The sequence below is a fragment of the Pseudophryne corroboree genome, chromosome 3 (assembly GCF_028390025.1).
Source record: "Pseudophryne corroboree isolate aPseCor3 chromosome 3, aPseCor3.hap2, whole genome shotgun sequence".
Taxonomy (NCBI): Eukaryota; Metazoa; Chordata; class Amphibia; order Anura; family Myobatrachidae; genus Pseudophryne; species Pseudophryne corroboree.
In genome coordinates, this window is record NC_086446.1 from 150,639,326 (window position 1) to 150,662,741 (window position 23,416).

The following is a 23,416-nucleotide window of genomic DNA, read 5'->3' on the forward strand; positions in this document are numbered from 1 at the left end:
TATACCTTATGTGGGTCTTTAAAAATACAGTTTCGTGTGTAATGTCCTTCTCTCTGACAGTTAAAACATTTTACCATATACGACTTACCACCAGGGGTCTGGGGTTTAGGCTGATGTGGCTTCGCTGTCAGGGCTTTTATATTTACTGTCATCAACTTGTCCCCCTGTGACTCCCTGTGCCTAATGATGTTCCGATCATGCTCAATAGCGGACTCTTTTAAGGCAGCCACTGAGATACCTCTCCAGCTAGGTTGAGTGGTTTGTACCCTAGTTCTCAACACTTCCTTTAACCCGTCCATTAATACAGACACCGCTACCTCCCTATGGTGCACATTATCCTTAATCTCTTCGATCCCAGTAAATCTAGCCATTTCCTGCAGTGCTCGATGGAAATAGTCAGAAGCCGTTTCACCTTCTTTTTGTCTAATGGAGAAGATTTTGTTCCACTTGACAACAGTTGGGAAATATACTCCTAACTGCAGATTGATCTGTTTTACGTTCTCCTGATTGTACTCATCAGTGAGAGGTACTTCTGCATCTAATTTACAGTAAGAAATGAATTTTACGTGGTCAATATTGGAGGGCAAACATGCCCTTAGCACTGTCCACCAATCTTTGTTATTGGGTTCAGTGGTGTTACCTAGTTCTCTAATAAACCTCTGACATACGGCTAGATCTTTCCTGGGATTGGGAAATTCAGACATAATTGTCCTCAATTCTGTCCGGGACCAGGGGCAATGCATAGCAATGTTCCTGACGGAAGTGATTCCCAGAGCGTCAGTCTTCCCATTGGGGACTGTGATCACCCTGACAGGATTCAGTTCAATTACATCATTCTGGGTTGACTATACAATGTGGGGTGCAATTGTTTCTGCATAATGTACAGTACCGTACTTACCTGTGGACACAACCTCACCTGTCCCTCCACTAGGGGCCTTCACTACTGCTCTTACTTGTTGGGCCATGCCCACTTGAGTATCTTGTATGGTGGCTGCTAGAGAGAGTGCCGATATCGTGCTGGGCTCATCTTCTTGGTCGCAGTCCTGAGGGAAGTTTAAGATGGGATACAACTTGCACGGGTTAGCATTAGCATTAATACATTTATCTACTTTACTGTTATCGTCATTAATATATTTATTAAGTGCACTCTTATCATAAACCAGTATGCCATTCTCTGCAGCCATTTTCTCCCCTGTAATGTACGGTGGTGGTAGTGCAGTTGCTATCAGTTTCCTGCTAGGGTTGGAACCAGCTGCTTGAGCTAATCCCTGTTGTATCTCACCCTCCTGTTGCCATAACTGAAAACAATCATAATGTCTAATCCTTTGTTTTCCGGATTTTATCAGGCATATCCTTCTCCTTAAATTTTGCAACACCTCAGGACTAAAACTGCCTACCCTAGGGAACAGTTCCCTATCTTCCACAGTCATACGTTCCCATTCATTACATAAAACCTCTGTGTGTAATCCATATTTCTCAAACATTATGTACCTCGCCGACCCTTTGGGCCGTGGATTATCAACCTGAACCCGGGTTGATCTTCCCTTACTTGAGCAACTGGCCCCCATTCTTTTGCAGGTATTGCCTTCTCAGCTAATTCCTACAAAAACCAAATTACTCAGAGGTTAAGGCGACGGTGAAAGTTCTCCGAACACTCTCACCCACTCACGCTAACGTTGGCCAGTAGACCCACACACTGTGCCCAATGCTGGTCGTACCCAACCTAGGGCCCTGCGTAACCTTTATTTACTGAGAGCGTGTGGGAGTATCTTACCCCTCCCAGTAAATATCAGTTGTTGGAGATTTCCTGAGTGAACAGCGAAACTCCCTTAAAATAAAAAAAACCTGTTACACAAATCACATCTGCGTGTACAATTAGTGTCTATGATCCCGCGATTTTATGCAAATTGCGTAATGGGTATCAAGTTGAACTAACTATTGCACACACTAACGCGCGGTACAGTCGCACTGCGTATAAGTAACTATTACTTATCCGCCGGACGACCAACGGAATCGATTGTTTAGGCTACGAAACCTCAGCCGGAGCGTATCTGAACGGGCCTATATGGGTACTACGCAAACCCCCGGCGCTGCGCTCTCACCGCTGACCTTTCTCAGGCCACGGTTTTCAGAGCTTCACTTGACTTAGTCAGTGGATTTCTGACTTTGCTGACCTCTTGGTCTGCTGTTATACTAATTGCTCCTTTATACCTTATACAATGTTAACGTGAGAAAGCCACTCCCACGCCACCAAGTGTCCACTCACCTGATGTGGTCTCCTACGGGATCCCGAATTCTGGGTTCACAAAACCTTTATTTTCACACTCACGCTCGTTCACTCATATACACTTTGATAAGAGAAGGTTCTTTTAAACTAAATTTTGGACACTGATCAATTTGTGCTATTATCGCGTGGCTACCGTATCGCCTAAACTGAAACAATGCTATCGTGTGATCTGTATTAAGTGGGCGTATCTGTACGCACGTTGCGTAAAATACGCCACGTGTGTAGGCCTTTACGTTGCGTACTCAGTCTCGAACGTTTTTTCCGAAACACGTGTACAATGGCCGTGAACGTCCGCAGTAATACAAATACCACACTTCTATAAATGTAAACGATATTTAACTATAATCGCTCACCAAACACCACACACTATCTCCTGTATAAACCTTTGTAACTAGGACAGGCTGCGTGTGTGTTTTACACATACTCCCTTAAATATTACTCTATATTTTTAACTAAATAGCAACAAATTTCTCAGCACGGGTCTAATAATCAATGCTAATGGCAACAAGCGGGTAGATATGCAAAATACACAAATAAAATACAGGTGTGTGTGTGTGTGTGTTACGTGTGTTGCGTGCGCAGTTGGCACCAAACAGAAAATTAACTTTTTTAAGAAAAACAATAGCTTTACGTTCTTACCTTTCGGATCCCACCAGCATCCCTACAAACCATGCGGAGCAGACGCTTATCTAATCAGCACCAGTGTATCCCCGACCAAGAAAAGGCTAACAGTGGATACCTTTATACCTTCACGCCCTTTGCTGATAGATAAAGTCTGCCTTGTCCTGCTAGGCTGCGGATATGAGGAGGACCGGACGATGCCCCCAATTGATAATGTCAAATATTACCTTAAAACATAAAGCTATACCGCTAGACTCGCTATGGCCGCTAGACTTATTACACACACTACGGACTAAGTACGCTATTTGAGTACTGAGTACCGTATGGATACGCACTTAGCGTAACAGACGCTGTGCCGTGAGCGTGACGCACGAGCGGCACGTACGCACACGGATTCACGCTTCATACTAAGCACGCTATTAGCGCACTGAGTACCGTATCGATACGCTATTAGCGTAACAGACGCTGTGCCGTGGGCGCGACGCACGAGCGGCACGTACGCACACAGAGTGATATACAGTAAACCTTTAAGTAATGAAACAGTGTAAGGATGTGCTTATACTTTAAACCTTAGCAGCCTAGTACTGCAATGATGTAATACCTTAAAACTTTAACAATGCTTATACACCTTATAGCGATTGAGACGCTAAGAAAGCCCTTTGCAGGAAAGTGAAAACACAACACCGGTTTGTGTAAACCACTGGGCTCTAACACCGCAGTGGATTATTCAGAGAAAAGGGGTAAACAGGTACAAGTTATACACTACAGGCTAACAAGGAAATCTAACAGAATAACAGAGAATAATGGCTACAGAGACTATACATACGTGGGGAATCGTTCGCAAGCGCGTCCTGGACCAGTCCTCAGCTATCAGGGAGAAAGCCTTCAGAGTCTTGAGTCCGGCCAGGCAACAGTGGTCTTTTTATACACAGCATACATTCACAATACAATGGTCCCTGTAATCTCATTGTTCATTGGACACAGGGATGTGTCCCTACATTACAGCAAAGGTCATAGGTGGATTTGAATAGGTAGGCGATGTCCTTCCCCAACTGCTCTGGTGGGAGGTATCCTCTGGATTCCCGCCGCATGTGTAATTTACAGCAAATACAGTTAATGTTCATATTCTACTGTTGCACATAACTATACGCAGGAGCAAGCGATCTTTTCCTAACTGACACCGGAATGTTACTCTTAAAATGCCCTACAGCTGGGTACTAGACATCACCTACCAACCTTTATCTGACCCTTCCTATCATGCAAAGACGAATCTCTCTGTCCAGGAACGGTTTAAACTAACATTACTCGCTGACATGGTATAGGGCATAGGTTCTCAAACTCGGTCCTCAGGACCCCACACAGTGCATGTTTTGCAGGTAACCCAGCAGGTGCACAGGTGTATTAATTACTCACTGACACAGTTTAAAAGGTCCACACGTGGAGCTAATTATTTCGCTTGTGATTCTGTGAGGAGACCTGCAAAACATGCACTGTGTGGGGTCCTGAGGACCGAGTTTGAGAACCTGTGGTCTAGGGGAACTATATCTACAAAATGCACTATTTGGGTAAAATATGCTATGTTCGAGTCGCACGCTACACGCTCGCAAACTCCACTGTAAATACACATATCATGCGCACGAGTCGCTGGAGCGTCTCTTACGCAACTTGCGGATATTTATACGCACGGAGGACCAGGTGCACGAGCAGCGTGCATGTGCATGAGGGGTTAGAAAAAAGGATATGTATGACAATATTTTTTGACTTTGACACAGCATATGCCGCTGCATCTGTGGACACTAAGCGCTACCACGAGGAGGTATGACTGGTGCATTTGCTTGCACAGTGCGTCTGTGTTCACTAAAAGTTCTCGGAGCGGCAGTGTACACTAGTAGCGTCTGGATCCACACAGCGTTCGCTAACGTATTGATCGTTCCTGGAAGTGGGGTGAGTCTCCCTGTATCCCACTCTACTGAGGATGGGTTATAGAGTACTAAATTTCTATCTTCTTTTGTCAGTATGAATAGTTAACTTTAGTGCCTATTGCATATGAGTCTGTGTACATTACTGTGGTTTTCTTCGCAATGCGTCTGAATACGCTAAAGATCTGTATAGAACAGAATTCAGTAATATGTACTCCTACATAATTTGAAATGTGTTTGTAGTTGATAATGTGCTCATATGACTAATATATAATGTGACTGACTGCTAGTGTGATTACTGACTTAATATAAATGATTGTCGGTTGATCTTCTGATCCTCAATGCAGGTGCATGGGAGGGTCACCTTGATATCACTTTAGAAAGTAAAGTGGTTACAGTCACAAATTGTGTAGTACACTGTGAAAGTGCTGATTATTTATCGTGTCTAAGGGGTATATGCAATTGCGGTCGAATTCCCAAAAATGTCGAAAAACGGGACTTGCAATACAGTACTTTTCGTCAAAAAAACAGACTTTTCAAATTCGACTTTTTGAAATTCGACATTTGACAAATTCGACATTTCTGCAATGGTACAAATGCGGCTTTTCGACAAAAGTATATTCAATTGAAGAATGTAAATTCAACAACAGTGCTTTTTGACAGTAAATTCGTCATTTTCAATCCATCTCACTTTGCTGGCGGAATATAATAATTTTTTTTTAAAAACATGTTTTTTTATTGCTAATAGCATATCTATTTATATTAGAAGGGATTAGGTACTTGGTTTGTCTATTTAGGAGGCACAAGTATTATTTATATATTTTTTAAAATATATATATATTTTTTATGGAATGGGTTAAAAACCCGAAAAAATATTGCTTGGGGTCCCCCCTCCTAAGCATAACCAGCCTCTGGCTCTTTGAGCCGGTCCTGGTTGCAAAAATACGGGGGGAAAAATGACAGGGGATCCCCTGTATTTTAACAACCAGCACCGGGCTCTGTGCCTGGTCCTGGTGCAAAAAATACGGGGGACAAAAAGAGTAGGGGTCCCCCGTATTTTTTGTACCAGCACCGGGCTCCACTAGCTGAACAGATAATGCCACAGCCGGGGGACACTTTTATACCGCTCCCTGCGGCCGTGGCATTAAATACCCAACTAGTCACCTCTGGCCGGGGTACCCTGGAGGAGTGGGGACCCCTTCAATCAAGGGGTCGCCCCCCAAGGGCCAGGGGTGAAGCCCGAGGCTGTCCCCCCCATCCAAGGGCTGCGGATGGGGGGCTGATAGCCTTATTGAAAATGAAAGAATATTGTTTTTTGCAGAAGAACTAAAAGTCCCAGCAAGCCTCCCCCGCAAGCTGGTACTTGGAGAACCACAAGTACCAGCATGCGGGGGGAAATGGGCCCGCTGGTACCTGTAGTTCTTCTGCAAAATAAATACCCCCGGTGACTCCTGTCACAGAGGGTCCCTTCAGCCAATCAGCGGCTGACCGCGGGTAACCCCACCTCTGACCGCAAATTGAAACTAATGGAGGTGCTGTGCGATGCACTGTCTGCCAGCTCAGACGCGCATAGGGAATCAGGAGAGTGCCAGGACGTGGCGCTACCTGATTGCCTGAAGGGACCCTCTGTGACAGCAGTCACGGGGGTCTCTACATGCGGGGTAAGGGGTCCCATGTGTAAACATGGGACCCCTTTCAGTCCGTGTGGATCGGGTATGCGTTTTTTTTTTTTTGCCAATTATGTGGATTACAAATATCACTGGACACTGGATTTAGGTGAGTATAATGATCTTTTCTTTTCAGATACCCCATGGATTCTACTTGGAGAAATGGGCCGAACATCGTGTCAACATAGGTAAGTATGTATGTGTCGGCATGTGTGAAATAAAGTTGTATTTTCACGGTGTGCGTGTCCTGTTTTTATTTGGGTATTTTTTTGCAGAAGAACTACAGGTACCAGCAGACCTATTTCCCCCCACACTTGCTGGTACTTGTGGTTCTCCAAGTACCAGCTTGCGGAGGAGGCTTGCTGGGACTTGTAGTTCTTCTGCAAAAAACAATATTCGTTCATTTTCAACAAGGCCATCAGCCCCCCATCCATAGCCCTTGGATGGGGGGGACAGCCTCAGGCTTCACCCCTGGCCCTTGGGTGGCTGGGGTGGGGACCCCTTGATTGAAGGGGTCCCCACTCCTCCAGGGTACCCCGGCCAGGAGTGACTATTTGGGTATTTAATGCCACAGCCGCAGGGAGCGGTATAAAAGTGTCCCCCGGCTGTGGCATTATCTGTCCAGCTAGTGGAGCCCGATGCTGGTACAAAAAATACGGGGGACCCCTACTCTTTTTGTCCCCCATATTTTTTGCACCAGGACCAGGCGCAGAGCCCGGTGCTGGTTGTTAAAATACGGGAGATCCCCTGTAATTTCCCCCCCCGTATTTTTGCAACCAGGACCGGCTCAAAGAGCCCAAGGCTGGTTATGCTTAGGAGGGGGGACCCCCACGCAATTTTTTTTCGGGTTTTTTACCGTTTTTGGTACCGTCTAAAAAGTCTCAAAATCCGTGAATTGGTCCATTTTTCAACAGCGGGACTGTCTAATCCGGTTTTTATTGACTATGTCGAATTCCGGCACCCGCCGGCCGGAATTCGACGGTCGAATTGTGTCGAATTTAAAAACGGGCGAAAAATTGCCGCAATTCGCCCGGAATTGCATATACGGAGCGGCAAAGGTGACGAGGGTACATTTACAGTAACACCAACACTCATATCTTGTTGTTTGCAAAAACTGTATTATCCTATATGATCTGGTACAAGATGGTTTATGTGTAAAATGGTTTGCTGTTTAGCATATTACATCCCTGATCTACATCAGGTATAGATAGACCCAATGGGGCGATGTTTGCACAGACCTTGTCCAGTTAAACTGAAAAGTTAATTCTTACCGCTTCAATACCAGGAATAGGGTGCACTATTAACCCATACATGCAGCTCACTACCTACGGTATATCTCCAACAGCTCCTCCAATAAGACAAGCTGATGAACCGAATGTAAATAAATCATCGACTTCACAGGTTACACATGATAATCATCAGATGATGAAAGCTCTATATATTCTACTTCAGCATACGAAGAACAGGTAAAAGGTATCAGCTAAATGAATAAGCTGAATGAATGAGAGCAGAAAAGGGTAGTGTGTCAATAGAGGCAGCAGAGCCTGGATTAAAAATAAGGCACCTGTGTTTAAACATCTCAAGAAAGGGCCTCCTCACGAGGGTAGAATTCAGGGAAAAGGTTTGGGTTACACCCAATAAAATAGAATTCCCGATAAATGGGATTTCAATATCCTTTTCCAGCTGGGGACTGTTTAAAATAGGGAAGTGCCTCCCAAAATAGATACGCATGTCATTGATAGTGCAAAAATCTATATGGCCTCTGCCGTCAAAAGAGGAATGATTTTCAAAAAAACAAAAAACAATATGGGCTTTGTCTGGGGCAGTCATAAGGCCAGCCATGACTTCACCTTGCAATCTACGGCCACACCACACTGGATAGTCCCAATCTCACTAGATCTTGGAAGCTAAGCAGTGTTGGGCCTGGTTAGTTCTTGGAGGGGAGACCACCTTGAAATACTAGGTACTATAGGTACATTGGGCTGAGGTACTGGAAGACAGGTTTTCAGCACCTGCAAGGGAACAAGAATCCCATATAGCTTATATGGACACTAATGTTCTAGGGCATCAGCATTAACAATAGCTGCTCGCAGAGCAGTTTGGCTTACATACATGGAAAGCTGATTCAGAATCAAAGAAGGTTCTGGAAACTTTGCCTTGGCTGGAAGTTTCTGTTTGGGAAGGAGTTAACAGTTATTCTGGACTCAGAAGCAGACTCCAAGAAGGTCACAATTTCTTCCACATATAACCCCAAACCTAAGGGTTCGGTCTCGGCCTTGTCGGTCATAAAGGAATGTAACAACCCCAAGAGGGCCAGTTTCCAAACCAGAAGTGGGCCAACTTCTTCAGTTTGCACAGATCTGGTAGCAGTCTACAAACAGATGCCTGGGTGCAAGAAGCGGTATCTCTAGGTTTTGTTTTCCCTTCTAGAAGCATCCTCCTCGAAGGTTTTTCTGTTTCAGCCCGTCTCGGGTAGAGGCGTAGGTGAGGGATTTACATGAAGCCGTGCAGAAATAGCTTTTTGTCAGGAATTGTCATTCCGGTAACCCATGCACAATGGTGGGGGGGGGGGGGGGGGGGGGGGAGTTTACTCCAATCTGGGTCAAAAAGGATCCTTCGCCCCATTCTCAATCTCAAAAGAGTCTAAACAGATAAATTTGGGTACCACGGTTCACATGGAGACATGGCACTCCATAGTTTGGTGGGGAGCCAGTAGATTACATAGTATTCCTGGATAAGTCAGGAATCTTACCTTCAGGCTCCTATAGCACTGTCCATCAGTGTTATCTCAAGGTTTACCATCCTTCAGCAACATTTCAGTTTTAGGCCTTACCCTTTGGGTTAGCCACAGCCCCAGAGTAATTACCAAAATGATTATTGTAGTTTATCTCTGCTAGCAGGGGATAAGAAAATTGCCATACCATGACCACCTTTTTATCCTGGTACAAATACAGAAAAGGTTTCTGTGTCATCTACAACACACAATAACTTGTCTGCAGAGGCACGGGTGGTTCATAAATTTGCAAAATCATCTCGGGTTCCGTAACAACGGAAGACTCACGGTGGGGCTGTACTGAATTCAAGTCAGCAGAAAATAGTTACCTCGGAACAAGATATCCAAGGTAAAGTTAGGGGAGTTGTTACATAGTCAAACAATATCAATTCACGCAGCAATGCGAATGATGGGTTTGATGGTGTCAACAATAAACATGGTGGAGTGTGCACAATTCCACTCAAGACCTCTGCAGCATCTGTTTCCATCTACAGCTGCATCACACTGGATATGCCCAATCTCATTTGATGTTGGAAGTTAAGCAGTGTTGTGCCTGGTTAAATTCTCTGATAGGAGACCACCTGTGAATACCATGTGGTGTAGGTGGGCCAGATGGACAATACACAAACAAGTACGTGGTACTGGCAGAAAGGGTAAGAAAGTCAGTAGCCGGGGGGCTACGGACGTTCCATCTAGACCAGGGGCCACCCTTTTGGATATCAGGTTGGGAGGTCCTGACAACAAAATGCCAATCTTCAGGGATGTGGCGCCCATTGTCCGGAAGTATATGATTCCGAGGACAATGGACCACAGAAGAAAGTTGCCTGCTAATAAACCTGTTAGCACTTTGGGCCATATACTGGGTCCTGATTCAGGCACGGGACACTCCTAAAGGAAAACCGGTTCAGATCCACTAGGACAAGGAAACGGCAGTAGTGTACCTCAACCTTCAAGCAAGGAAGGAGGTAAGTCACATACTAAAGTGTGCAGAATTCCATCTTCCAGCCTTATCCGCAGTGTTCATTCGAGGAGTTCTAAACTGAAGAGATCTACAGCTGTGTCACACTGGATATGTCAATCTCATCTGATGTTGGAAGCTAAGCAGTGTTGGGCCTGGTTCGTTCTTGGATGGGAGACCACCTGGGAATACCAGGTGCTGTAGGTACAGATTTTCTCAGTCGACATGCCATTCAGGTAAGCGAATGGGCTTTGCTCCCTAAAGTCGTTTCAGACTCAGGTAGACAAGTGGGGTTGGCCAGAGATATATCTCATGGAGTCCCATCTGAACAACAAGGAACCTATAATCGGGTCAGGAACAAAGGATCAGGGAGTGATCTTTGTGGACGTCTTTTTAAATGGGAATTTCATTTCACTTATGTGTTTTCTCAAATCATCCTGCTACACAGGATAGTGAGGAAAATACAGCAAAGATGCCGGGATTCTAATAGCCAGCTTGGCCCAGAAGGCGTTGGTACACAGATCCGCAGAAAATGTTGAATGCCATTTCTTTTTCCTCTACGCCCAGATCTACTAAGGCAGGGTACTTGTTATCACAGATATCTGGATCGACTGTCTTGATGGCGTGGCTCTTGAAATTTATATCCTGAAGTCCACAGGATTCTCACAGACAGAGCAAGGAAAACACAAATATAGCAAGCCTATATTCATTGGTGCAAGGGAAGAGGTATGGACCCGAAATCTTTCAGAGTTTCCAGGGTTCTAACATTCCTTCAGGCAGGAATGGATAAAGGCTTAAGGTGGCTTCCTTGAGAATGCATGCGTCAGCATGGACTATATTGCATTCAACCTCCTTTTTGTTCCTACTACAGTGCCTGGGGACTTAAGTCTAGTCCTCAAAACCCTTCAAGTTGCTCTGTTTGAACCACTAAATAAAGTGGATTTTAAATGGTTGACAGCTAAAGTTCTCTTTCTGCTGACTATGGCATCAGCTAGAAGAGTGTCAGATTTAGGAGCACTGTAATGTTAATCTCCTTGTTTGATGTTTATCCAGATAAAGTAGTTCCCAGAACTAAGTCTGGGTATCTTCCTAAGGTGGGGTCTAGATTCTGCCTTAATGAAGAAATTGTGGTCCCGGTTTTTCAGGAATCTTGATATTCTGCGGGAGATGCGTCGCTGAACGTAGTCCAGGCATTAAGGATCTACGTGGATAGTACCAGTGCCATCAGAAAGACAGAATCTCTCATCATCCTCTACGGTTTTCACAAGAGGGGATGGCCTGCTACTAAATAGACTCTAGCAAGAGGGCTTTGAATGACGATTTCAGAAGCATATTCTCAAGCTGATCTCCCTGTTCCGGCTAATGTCTCTGCTCACTCTACACGTAAGGTAGGTCCTTCATGGGCAGCACAACAAGGGGCTTCAGCAGAACAGATATGTTAGGCAGCCAGGCAGCCACATGGTCTTCCAATAACACATTCATTAGACATTATGCTTTGGATACTTTTGCCTCTCATGATTCTGAATTCGGGTGTAAGGTTCTCCAATGTAATCAGGAGCATCCCCACCACTAAAAATTGCTTTGGGAAAATCCAATTGTTTTCCTGTGGATAACCTGTGGACACTGCTGGAGAAATAAACATTATGGTAAGAACTTACCGTTGATAACGGTATTTCTCCTATGTCCACAGGTTTTCACAGGGATTCCACCCTGACGCACCTGATTTGAGAATCTTTATACTCACTAAACTCTTCCCTCTTGCATGGAAGGGTGTGCATGTGTTTTCTTCTCGCCTGAATAGGGTTCTACATAATGATCCTGCCTAAATGCTTGGGAATACAACTGATTTGCCTGAGCCCGGAGGCGGAGAAATATGAACGAGCCCGTTGCATCCTGGGAGGACTGAAAGCTTGTGATCGTTTGGTGCCAATCCGCTGTCGCTCCATCATATCCCATTGTTATCCTGTGGAAACCTGTGAACATAGGAGAAATACCATTATCAATAGTAAGTTCTTAACATAACGTATATTTCACATAGCATATAGTGATTAGCAGCACACTTCAGGGACAATGTAAACATGAATTAACCTAACACATATATAGGCGATCATGTCAATGATAGCCAGGCTGGGTAAGCTGAATTCTTTTGTGAAAGAAACAAACCTACTATGAACATGGAAACACCTTGGAATGTAGGGATATAAGTTGTCATTGACACATACATGGGCAGTATGTGAAACGGGTACGGATCAATGGGTCGACCTGGATTAGGTCGACAGTCAATAGGTCGACCAAAATTGGTAGACATGGACTTGATCGGTATGGGGAAAATGTCGACACAGTGAAAAGATCGACATAGAGCAGGTCGACACGTGAAAATGTCGACATGAGATTTGTAAAAAAATATTTGGTGTCATTTTTTGTGTAACATGACCAGAAACCCCAATTACTTGCTTCACTTGCCATACTGCGGGCAAGGTTATTATTCCCAATTGTAGTCCATGTGGATGGTAAAGTTTCATAAAGTTAAACATTAAAAAAATTGTAAAAATGTAATGTCAACCTTTCCATGTGTTGACAAGTGCAGTGTCGACCTTTTTACTGTGTCAACCTTTTTAACATGTTGACCTTGTCCATGTTGACCAGTAGTGGTCAACCTATTGAATGTCAACCTAAGTACTGTCGATCTACCATACGGATATAATGTGAAACAATGTACCTGGGGTTAGGCCATTGGCAGAAAACAAGCACCTAATGGTATGAAAGACTGATCATCTGAACACATTTATTGACATCACATTCCAGGGCATCCAATAGTGATATGGCTACAGCTGGACTCTTGTTGAGCCCCTAGACCCAAATGTATTGTGAGTTTCCCCTAGAGTAAGCTTCTATTTGCAGGGGTGTATCTAGAGAGGAGGAGGCCTGTGTGCAGGGTCTGTCAGGGCCCCCTCCTCTCTAGTCAGTAGCAGTGCCATCCCCTAGGGCACCCTAGCGCTGTCCCAGAGTCTAGAGAACATGCGCTGATCTCCGGGAAAATGGTGCGGTGGCCATATTCCCAGTAATTTTTTTACTGCGCATGCGTGCAACACCAGGAAAAATGGCACCGCATCAATATCCCAGAGGGTAAGTATTATGAATAATGGGTGTGCGGTGTGGGCCCCCTCTGGACAGAGGGGGCCATTGTGCACCGCACACACTGCACCCATTATAAGTACACCAGTGGTATATGGACTTCAAAATCAGAATAGTAGGAATAAGGAGCATAATTCAGAGGCGATCACTGCAATGGCAGCGATCGCACTCTGAAGCCCTCTGTAGAGTGTGCTCGCGCAGCGGGTGCACTGCACGTGCGCATCCAGTGAGATGAGAAAGCATCTCACTGGGGCGATCGCCTCTGCCTGATTGACAGGGAAAGGCGGTTTCAGGGCGGGGAGGTGGGGGGGGGGTGGGCTTGCCAATGATGTTAGAACCCCACTGGGAAAGGGGGGAGTGCGGTCCGGACAACACAGGTGTGTCCTGACCATTGCTGGGGGCGAGCCACAGTGACCCAAAACATGGGGGGTCAGGCAGGGAGTTACTCGGCAGGTGCAAAAGCATCGCTGCTGTGCTATGCTTTCGCACCTGTGCAGGGGGGGGGGGGGTAAGAGCCTGCCATGCGGGGCGGACTAGCCCTTGGCTGTCCCCGCATGTCCCTGCGCATGTCACTGCAATTTCAGCGTGATCGCAGAATTTGTTGATGCCTCCTGGCGGGAAACCTGCAGTAAATGCGGGTGCAATGTGCATGTGAAGGATAGGCCCTGCGCATGCGCCTGCAATGGCTTTGTTGTTTTTGCGGTTGAATGAGTGCCACTGACTAAGGCTATTGTCTGCCCAGGGAGAATCTAATTCTTCAGAGGTTCCTCATTGCAGAGAAACCACCATATAAACAGCAAAAGGTTGAAGAAGGAGAACGTGGGCCCATTAGAAGATGAATTGGGATCATTGACAAACGATGACAAATTGAAAGCAGAAATATTGAACAATTTTTTTCCATCAGTATTCACCAGGGAGGATGCACAAGTGACAGTAGTGCTTAACGATAGTGAAGGTAATGACTCTTGGCTAGATACCTGTTTAAGTGAGGAAGTAGTACTGGAGAGGCTAAGCAAGATAAAGATTAATAAATCATCAGGCCCAGACGGTTTTCATCCTAGGGTTATTATGGAGCTTAGGACACAGCTACCAAAACCCCTATACCTGATTTTCAATAGTTCAATTAGATCAGGCATGGTACCAAAGGATTGGCGCATAGCTAAGGTAGTGCCTTTATTTAAAAAGGGAGCTAAAAATAATCTTGGAAACTATAGACCAGTTAGTTTAACCTCTATAGTAGGTAAAATATTAGAAGGCATTTTGAGGGATAGCATAGAGGAGCACCTACAGGCATCTAAGTTTATTACTAAAAGTCAGCATGGGTTTGTAAGGAACAGATCATGTCAAACCAACTTAATTAGCTTCTACGAGGAAGTGAGCAAGAATCTTGACCATGGAAAAGCAGTGGACGTGGTTTACTTAGATTTTGCAAAAGCTTTCGATACAGTGCCACATAGGAGACTGGTCCACAAATTAAGGGAACTTGGCCTAGGAAATACTATTTGCACATGGATAGGTAATTGGCTGGATAACAGGGTACAACGAGTAGTGGTCAATGGGATGTTCTCCAGCTGGGCACCTGTAGTCAGCGGAATACCACAAGGGTCCGTTCTTGGCCCACTGCTGTTCATTATATTTATCAATGATCTAGGAATAGGCCTGGAAAGCTCAGTGTCAATCTAAACTGTGTAAGGTTATTAACTCAGAAACCGATGTGGAGTACTTGCAGAATGACTTAGTTAAACTGGAATTCTGGGCATCTAAATGGAAAATGAGGTTCAACATAGAAAAATGCAAAGTTATGCATTTTGGGACAAAAAACACACCTGCAACTTACACTCTAGATGGAGAAAATCTAGGGGTAACTTTGGTGGAAAAAGATTTGGGGGTGCTCATAGACCATAGGCTTAGTAACAGTACACAATGCCAAACTGCAGCAAAGAAGGCAAGTAAAGTGCTTGCGTGCATTAAACGGGGCATTGAGACAAGGGATGAGGATGTAATTCTGCCGTTGTACAAATCATTGGTATGCCCACATCTGGAATATTGCGTTCAGTTCTGGGCCCCATATTACAAAAAGGATATCGGGGAACTAGAAAGAGTTCAAAGACGAGCTACCAAATTGATTAAAGAGTTAGAGACACTGGAATATGATGAGAGGTTTACTAAATTAAACATGTATTCACTAGAAAAGAGGAGACTAGGAGGTGATATTATTAATATCTTCAAATATGTAAAGGGTCATTACAAGGAGTTAGCAGCGGATTTGTTTATTAAAAGAAGACTGTATAAGACGCGTGGGCACTCACTGAGGCTAGAAGATAAAAAATTCCGTACACAGCGTAGAAAAGGGATCTTCTCCGTAAGGGGAATAAAGATTTGGAACTCACTGCCGGAGAAGGTAGTAATGGTAGACTCTATAATTGCATTTAAAAACAGATTGGACAAATTTCTAACAGGAAAATGTATCAAGGGCTTTAGCATTTAGCAAATTGACATCAATATTCTGGGAGTGTTTAAAATCATTGCTGTAAATCGGTACTAAACCATTACTTCATCTTGCACAGTATAATATGAACAGATTAACGCAGAATACAGGTTGAACCTGATGGGCATTTTGCCTCTTTTCAACCTCACTAACTATGTAACCATACACTGTAAGTAGGAAAAGTCTATGCCAACTGACTGGCCAGTACCAAGCAAGGAGGTGTGGAGCACCCAAGGAAAATGAATGCTTTAGGTAACAAGATTTCTGTTGCAGGCCCTGCGGGATGCGGTCAAGAATCCTGACACCGGAATCCCGACCGGCACAATCCCGACATATTCTCCCTCTGTGGGTGTCCACGACACCCATAGAGGGAGAATAAATTAGTGTGCCCGTAGCATGGTGAGCGCAGGTATACCGCAAGGGGCTGCGTTGCGCTCACCCCCCTGTCTGGATTGTGCCAGTCGGGATTCCGGTGTCATTATTCCGACCGCCGGGATCCCGTCCGGCGGGATTTGGTACTGATCCCAGCCCTGCTTTGCTCTATGTGACTAATATAATAAACCTTTTCATAAGTTTATAAAGCATATGTGTGTTTACTTGAACTACTAGTCAGTGGCAAGGACTTATTGCGCTATGATAAAGGCACTGTATGCTTTGACCATCCCTTTCTAGTTTCACAAGATTAGGCCATTCCTTTTGAATTCAGATCAGTATTGCACATTCTGAATAGTTGTATTATATTCCATATTGAATCGGGTATGTTCCTGTGAAACTTCCAAAAGTAACAAATCATATAGCTACAGTAACTGTGTTTAGTATGCAGGACCCATAAATTCAGGTAACTGAAAAGTATGTTCTTTATCCCCAGATCTAATTACAGGCATTCATCAAAATAGTATATCAGGAAGTTTTCTAGTAATATTTCACAAATCCCATCAAGCCTAACCGCTTTCATAGTCAGACCTTCATACATAAATGTACATATAATAATTACAAAGTCTACTATGGTATCCCGGCGCCCAGCGTACCGGCGCTGGGATCTCGACCGCCGGTATACCGGTAGTGGGGCGAGTGCAAACGAGCCCCTTGTGGGCTCGCTACGCTCACCATGTTGCGGGCACGGTGGCGCTATTTATTCTCCCTCCAGGGGTGTCGTGGACACCCCAAGAGGGAAAATAGTTGTCAGTATGCCGGCTGTCAGTATTTCGGCATCGGTATGCTGAGCATCGGGATCCTGACAGCCGACATATCATCCAGACATGCAGTATCTATGGTGATCTCTCCGTGTTATATATGTGTTGTTATGAAATAATCTGTGTTTCTGACATTAGAGCTCCCTCATACAACAGTGCATTAATCTCAGATGCATGTGTATGCAATAGACTAGGGTGGTCATTCCGAGTTGATCGCAACTTTTTGCTGCTGCTATGATCAACTAGTCCACGCCTATAGGGGAGTGTATTTTAGCTTAGCAGGGCTGCGATCGCTTGTGCAACCCTGCTAAGCTAAAAAAAATTCAAGCAGAAGTAGACCAGCCCTGGACATACATACCCTGTGCGACGTTCTCTGCGATGCTGGAGCTGGCTTTGACGTCAGACATCCGCCCTCCGTTCTGCTCGACACGCCTGCGTTTTCTTCACCACTCCCCGAAAACGGTCTGCTTCTTTCTGTCAATCTTCTTTGCGGTCGCTCTGCAACCGCTTCCTTCGGTTGAAGGGACTTAACCCATATCGCGCACGTGCATTGCGGCCGCCGCGCATGCGCATTCCTGACCCGTTCGCACCACAGCGATAAACTGCTGCGTGCGAACGGGTCGGAATGACCCCCTAGATCTATGCTTCCAATCAATTGTTCCAGAGCCAGTAAAATAATGAACTAAGGGCCTGATTCAGAGATGGCCAGAAATTCAATGACGTATACAAGCAGTATCCAATCTCTAGGAGGAACATGCAGGAGAAGAGTCACCCCCTAAATGTACTGTGATTCCAGCACTGTGACCAACGTCACAAGCTGGGATCCAACATCGTAATCATTGGTGGGGCTGCGAGGCCAGAAAGTTATCCTTGGCTCTCACCTTCCAGAAAATAGGGGCAACGCGCCTCCATTTCCAGGAACACGGCCCTCCCTCCACTCCCTGCCCACCTCCTCAACACCACTGTCTATCAATCAGGCAACAGCAGAGGGGAACTGCATTAGTGATGAGCGGGTTCGGTTTCTCGGAAACCGAACCCCCCCGAACTTCACCCATTTTACACGGGTCCGAGGCAGGTTCGAACCTTCCCGCCTTGCTCGGCTAACCCGAGCGCGCCCTAACGTCATCATCCCGCTGTCGGATTCTCGCAAGATTCGGATTCTATATAAGCAGCCACGCGTCGCCGCCATTTTCACTCGTGCATTGGAAATGTTAGGGAGAGGACGTGGCTGGCGTCCTCTCTGTTATTGTTGAACTTGATTGTGCTTTATTGCTTAATTGTGGGGAGGACTGGGGAGCAGCTGTATAATACAGGAGGAGTACAGTGCAGAGTTTTGCTGATCAGTGACCACCAGTTTTATCCGTTCTCTGCCTGAAAAAAACGCTCCTTATCTGTGCTCAGTGTGCTGCATATATCTGTGCTCACACTGCTTAATTGTGGGGACCACCAGTATATTATATAGGAGGAGTACAGTGCAGAGTTTTGCTGACAGTGACCACCAGTATACGTTGTCTGCCTGAAAAACACTCCATATCTGTACTCAGTGTGCTGCTTTTTTGTGGGGACTGAGGGCCACCAGTATAATATTATATAGGAGGAGTACAGTGCAGAGTTTTGCTGACCAGTGACCACCAGTATATAATATATAGCATTACGGTACAGTAGGCCACTGCTGTACCTACCTCTGTGTCGTCAAGTGTACTGTCCATCTAGATTCTATACCTGTGGTGCATTTCAGTTGTGCAGTTTGCTGACACAGTGACCACCAGTATATATAGTAGTAAGGTACGGAAGGCCACTGCTGTACCTACCTCTGTGTCGTCATTAAGTATACAATCCATCTACATTCTATACCTGTGGTGCATTTTAGTTTTGCAGTTTGCTGACACAGTGACCACCAGTATATATAGCAGTACGGTACGGAAGGCCACTGCTGTACCTACCTCTGTGTCATCATTAAGTATACTATCCATCTACATTCTATACCTGTGGTGCATTTTAGTTTTGCAGTTTGCTGACACAGTGACCACCAGTATATAAAGCAGTACGGTACGGAAGGCCACTGCTGTACCTACCTCTGTGTCGTCATTAAGTATACTATCCATCTACATTCTATACCTGTGGTGCATTTTAGTTTTGCAGTTTGCTGACACAGTGACCACCAGTATATATAGCAGTACGGTACGGAAGGCCACTGCTGTACCTACCTCTCTGTGTTGTCAAGTATACTATCCATCTTCATTCTATACCTGACGTGCATTTTAGTTGTGCGCAGTATATATAGTAGTAGGCCATTGCTATTAATACTGGCACATAATTCCACACATTAAAAAATGGAGAACAAAAATGTGGAGGTTAAAATTAGGAAAGATCAAGATCCACTTCCACCTCGTGCTGAAGCTGCTGCCACTAGTCATGGCCGAGATGATGAAATGCCATCAACGTCGTCTGCCAAGGCCGATGCCCAATGTCATAGTAGAGAGCATGTAAAATCCAAAAAACAAAAGTTCAGTAAAATGACCCAAAAATCAAAATTGAAAGCGTCTGATGAGAAGCGTAAACTTGCCAATATGCCATTTACGGCACGGAGTGGCAAGGAACGGCTGAGGCCCTGGCCTATGTTCATGGCTAGTGGTTCAGATTCACATGAGGATTGAAGCACTCATCCTCTCGCTAGAAAACTTCAGTGCCACTCCTAGATGGGCCAGGTGTTTGTGTCGGCCACTTGGGTCGCTTAGCTTAGTCACACAGCTACCTCATTGTGCCTCTTTTTTTCTTTGCATCATGTGCTGTTTGGGGACAATTTTTTTGAAGTGCCATCCTGTCTGACACTGCAGTGCCACTCCTAGATGGGCCAGGTGTTTGTGTCGGCCACTTGTGTCGCTTAGCTTAGTCACACAGCGACCTTGGTGTGCCTCTTTTTTTCTTTGCATCATGTGCTGTTTGGGGACAATTTTTTTGAAGTGCCATCCTGCCTGACACTGCAGTGCCACTCCAAGATGGGCCAGGTGTTTGTGTCGGCCACTTGTGTCGCTTAGCTTAGTCACACAGCGACCTCATTGCGCCTCTTTTTTTCTTTGCATCTTATGCTGTTTGGGGACTATTTTTTTGAAGTGCCATCCTGTCTGACACTGCAGTGCCACTCCTAGATGGACCAGGTGTTTGCGTCAGCCACTTGTGTTGCTTAGCTTAGCCATCCAGCGACCTCGGTGCAAATTTTAGGACTAAAAATAATATTGTGAGGTGTGAGGTGTTCAGAATAGACTAGAAATGATTGGAAATTATGGTTATTGAGGTTAATAATACTATGGGATCAAAATGACCCCCAAATTCTATGATTTAAGCTGTTTTTTAGGGTTTTTTGAAAAAAACACCCGAATCCAAAACACACCCGAATCTGACAAAAAAAATTCGGTGAGGTTTTGCCATAACGCGTCCAAATCCAAAACCCGGCCGCGGAACCGTATCCAAAACCAAAACACAAAACCCGAAAAATGTCCGGTGCACATCACTAAACTGCATACAACAGTGCAAGGGCCGTTCCACTCATGCACAGTCACACATTCCTAATAATCTGCAGGGACACAATACCTACTGTACATCCATGGGCGGATTGGGATCGAACACCAGCCCGGGAAATTTATGGAAGCAGCCCTAATGGGGGTGAAGTCTGTTGAAGGGGAGGGGTTTGTCAAGAGGGTGAGGTCACTCCTCAGAGGTCTTGAGATAGACACAGTTGGGGCCTCCTTTGCTTCACATTATGTTAATGTTTACCTGCGACTTTATGCATACCGTATGCTGCTACAATGCCCTTCCCTGATGTACATCTGTACGTCTGAATATAAAAGGACTGATATGCCTACTTTCAGTGTCTACTGACACTGCAGTCATGCCTTTAATCTACTTCTGATTTTATTGATTTTTTCATTCTACAAAACCCATTTTTTTAACCTTATTTGTTTTAAAGTACAAAGAGGGGGATCACACACTACATATAACACAGTACAGGGAGGGAGCACACACTGCATACAGCACAGTACAGGGAGGAAGCACACACTACATACAGCACACAGGAGTGGTTCTTGGTGCGGGCAAGCAGTGCCTGCGCCCGTGGCGCTGTGGCCTGGGGACGCAGTCACCCAGCAGGCACCGCCTCCTACCCGCACCCCGATCCCCAGCTGCAGCAGACGCCGTGGGCTGTGTGGGCGTCCGCTGCAGCCGGCTCCAGTGTCAGACACTAGAGGTCATTATTGACCTTCGTAAAACCCATCACACAGCAACGATCCACTTTGTACCCGTATGATGCGCCTGAGCATTTCGGTGCATACGCATGCGCAGTTCTGACCTGAAAAACGCTAGCGAGTGATCAGTTCTAAATGACCCCTTACATACGTAGTCACTGCATTACATACATAGCCACCGCATTTACATAGGTAGCCAGCGCATTACATACGTAGCCACCGCATTACATAAATAGGCACATCATTATGGACAGACATTGGGCAGCTATAGAGCTGAAGAACATTAGAGATTGTCCCAGGGCTGGCTGTCAGTGCTGCCTGATCAGCTGGCATCCTGAGAACAAGGTACATCCTGCTCCTGTCCAGTCCCTGAACCTTACACTGTGATGGGGGACGCCCTAACCCTTACACCAACACGATAATGCAAATAATGTAATTAAAAATAACCTCTCTGCTGGGTCCCCTTCAGTGCTCAGTTGCCGTTCTGGCCAGTTCAGTGAGATTGCGGGTACTAGGGTGGCAGCGGGTGTAGTGAACCCGGCTCCGACCATCGCTATGCTGCTGCTCCCAGTCCAGGCTCATTGAAGAGTCCTTTGGCCGGGGCCAGAGAGAAGATGCTGCTGGGCTGGTTTACTTTCTCCTGTTCTCCCGTTGGTAGAACAGTGTGAGGATACCGGGTTCCAAATCACCCAGTCATGGTGGTAGATGAAAAACCAACAGTGGTTTATTGAACAGATTGGGTTATAAACAGCTCAGCACACTTCTGTGATCCAATTCTACACGACAATTCCTCCTGGAGCTCCTGACAGAACATTACTTCTTAGTCAGTCTCCTGCCACACTCTCTCCTTCTCTTCCAGGTCTCTCTCACGTCCCCTGTTTGCTATTATCAAACCTTTGTCTTTTCTACAATAAGGCGACACCCCCAGAACAGTTTCACATGCCCAGGCATGTCCCCTAGGCCACAATAGATGTTAACTAAAGTAACCTTACTTAATCTGATTGTGTGGCCTGGAATCCAATGTGTGGGGAAGAATGAGGGGGGTGTATGGCCTGACATCTGAGACTGGCTGTATCTACACAACAGCAAACACACAGGTTATCTGCGCAGTCATATTGGGAAAACATTATTTTACAAACTATAACACAATAACCATTACATTCATATATATACATTGAAAACATAACTGTACCCTTGTAACAATAACATCATACAATATAATACAATATTGCCTAACATATAACTAATAACATATTGGCAATTGATGAAGTCCATGTGTAGGACCAGGGCTAGGAAAGTAACCACGTGTCTTTTACCACTGAGCGACACGACGCGCCAGCTGTGTCATCACATGTCGTCACATTACCTTCCCCTACTTTCTCGCCCTGTGTCCTAAGTAGCTTAAGCTTGCTGAGCGCAGTGGTGCTCTCCTACATCAGACAGTCTGTGCCCCGTCATAATAATGACTGGCAGGTTTCTCTTGTGGGTCTGGTGGTTTTTGTGAATAGCATTGTACAGTTTGTACGGAGACCACCTGCGTCCCAGGTCCAAAGTCTGTGGTAATTGTCATGAGGTTTGTGTGGGAATTTCTTTCCCCGGTCTGGTGGGTGCATGGCCCACAGTACATAAATCAATCCAGTCTTACCAGGGTCCGGAGGAAACGTGATCAGCAGTCCATAGTTCTTGTATTTCCCCCGGGTGTCCCATCCAAATACATTAATCAAAGTCCCCTTTGTAGACAGCCGCTGGGTTGGGGTAACAGCATGTGCAACAGTATAATTCAGTAAGTCCAATAACTGCACCTGGGGACTTAATAATTCCCCTATACCCAACTGGGTAACCTCACATTTCAGATAGTCACAATTTTCCTCCATAAACAAAATCTGATCTCTGGGGCCCTCACTCTCCCTCCCCAACAATGTATTCCCTGGGAACCCCACTTCCATCACCTCTGGTGCATCAGGACAGTGGCTTCCCTCCCCCAAATATGAACCACGGGTATGGTAATTGTCAGGGCACAATGGGGATTCCTTCATGCCAGAAGTTTCTTCTGTGCTATCCTGGGTAAATGCTTCCTCCAGCCTGGCTGGCTGGGTAACTTGTGGGATCCTAGTCTGAGTCTTGTATGCTTTGG

At 45.5% G+C, this 23,416-nt stretch overlaps 2 pseudogenes; both read left to right on the forward strand.

The window, feature by feature from the left end:
* Positions 1-8,350: 8,350 nt before the first annotated feature.
* Positions 8,351-8,469, forward strand: LOC134898184 (5S ribosomal RNA; annotated as a pseudogene).
* Positions 8,470-10,314: 1,845 nt separating this feature from the next.
* On the forward strand, positions 10,315-10,432 carry LOC134897847 (5S ribosomal RNA; annotated as a pseudogene).
* The last annotated feature ends 12,984 nt before the right edge of the window (positions 10,433-23,416 follow it).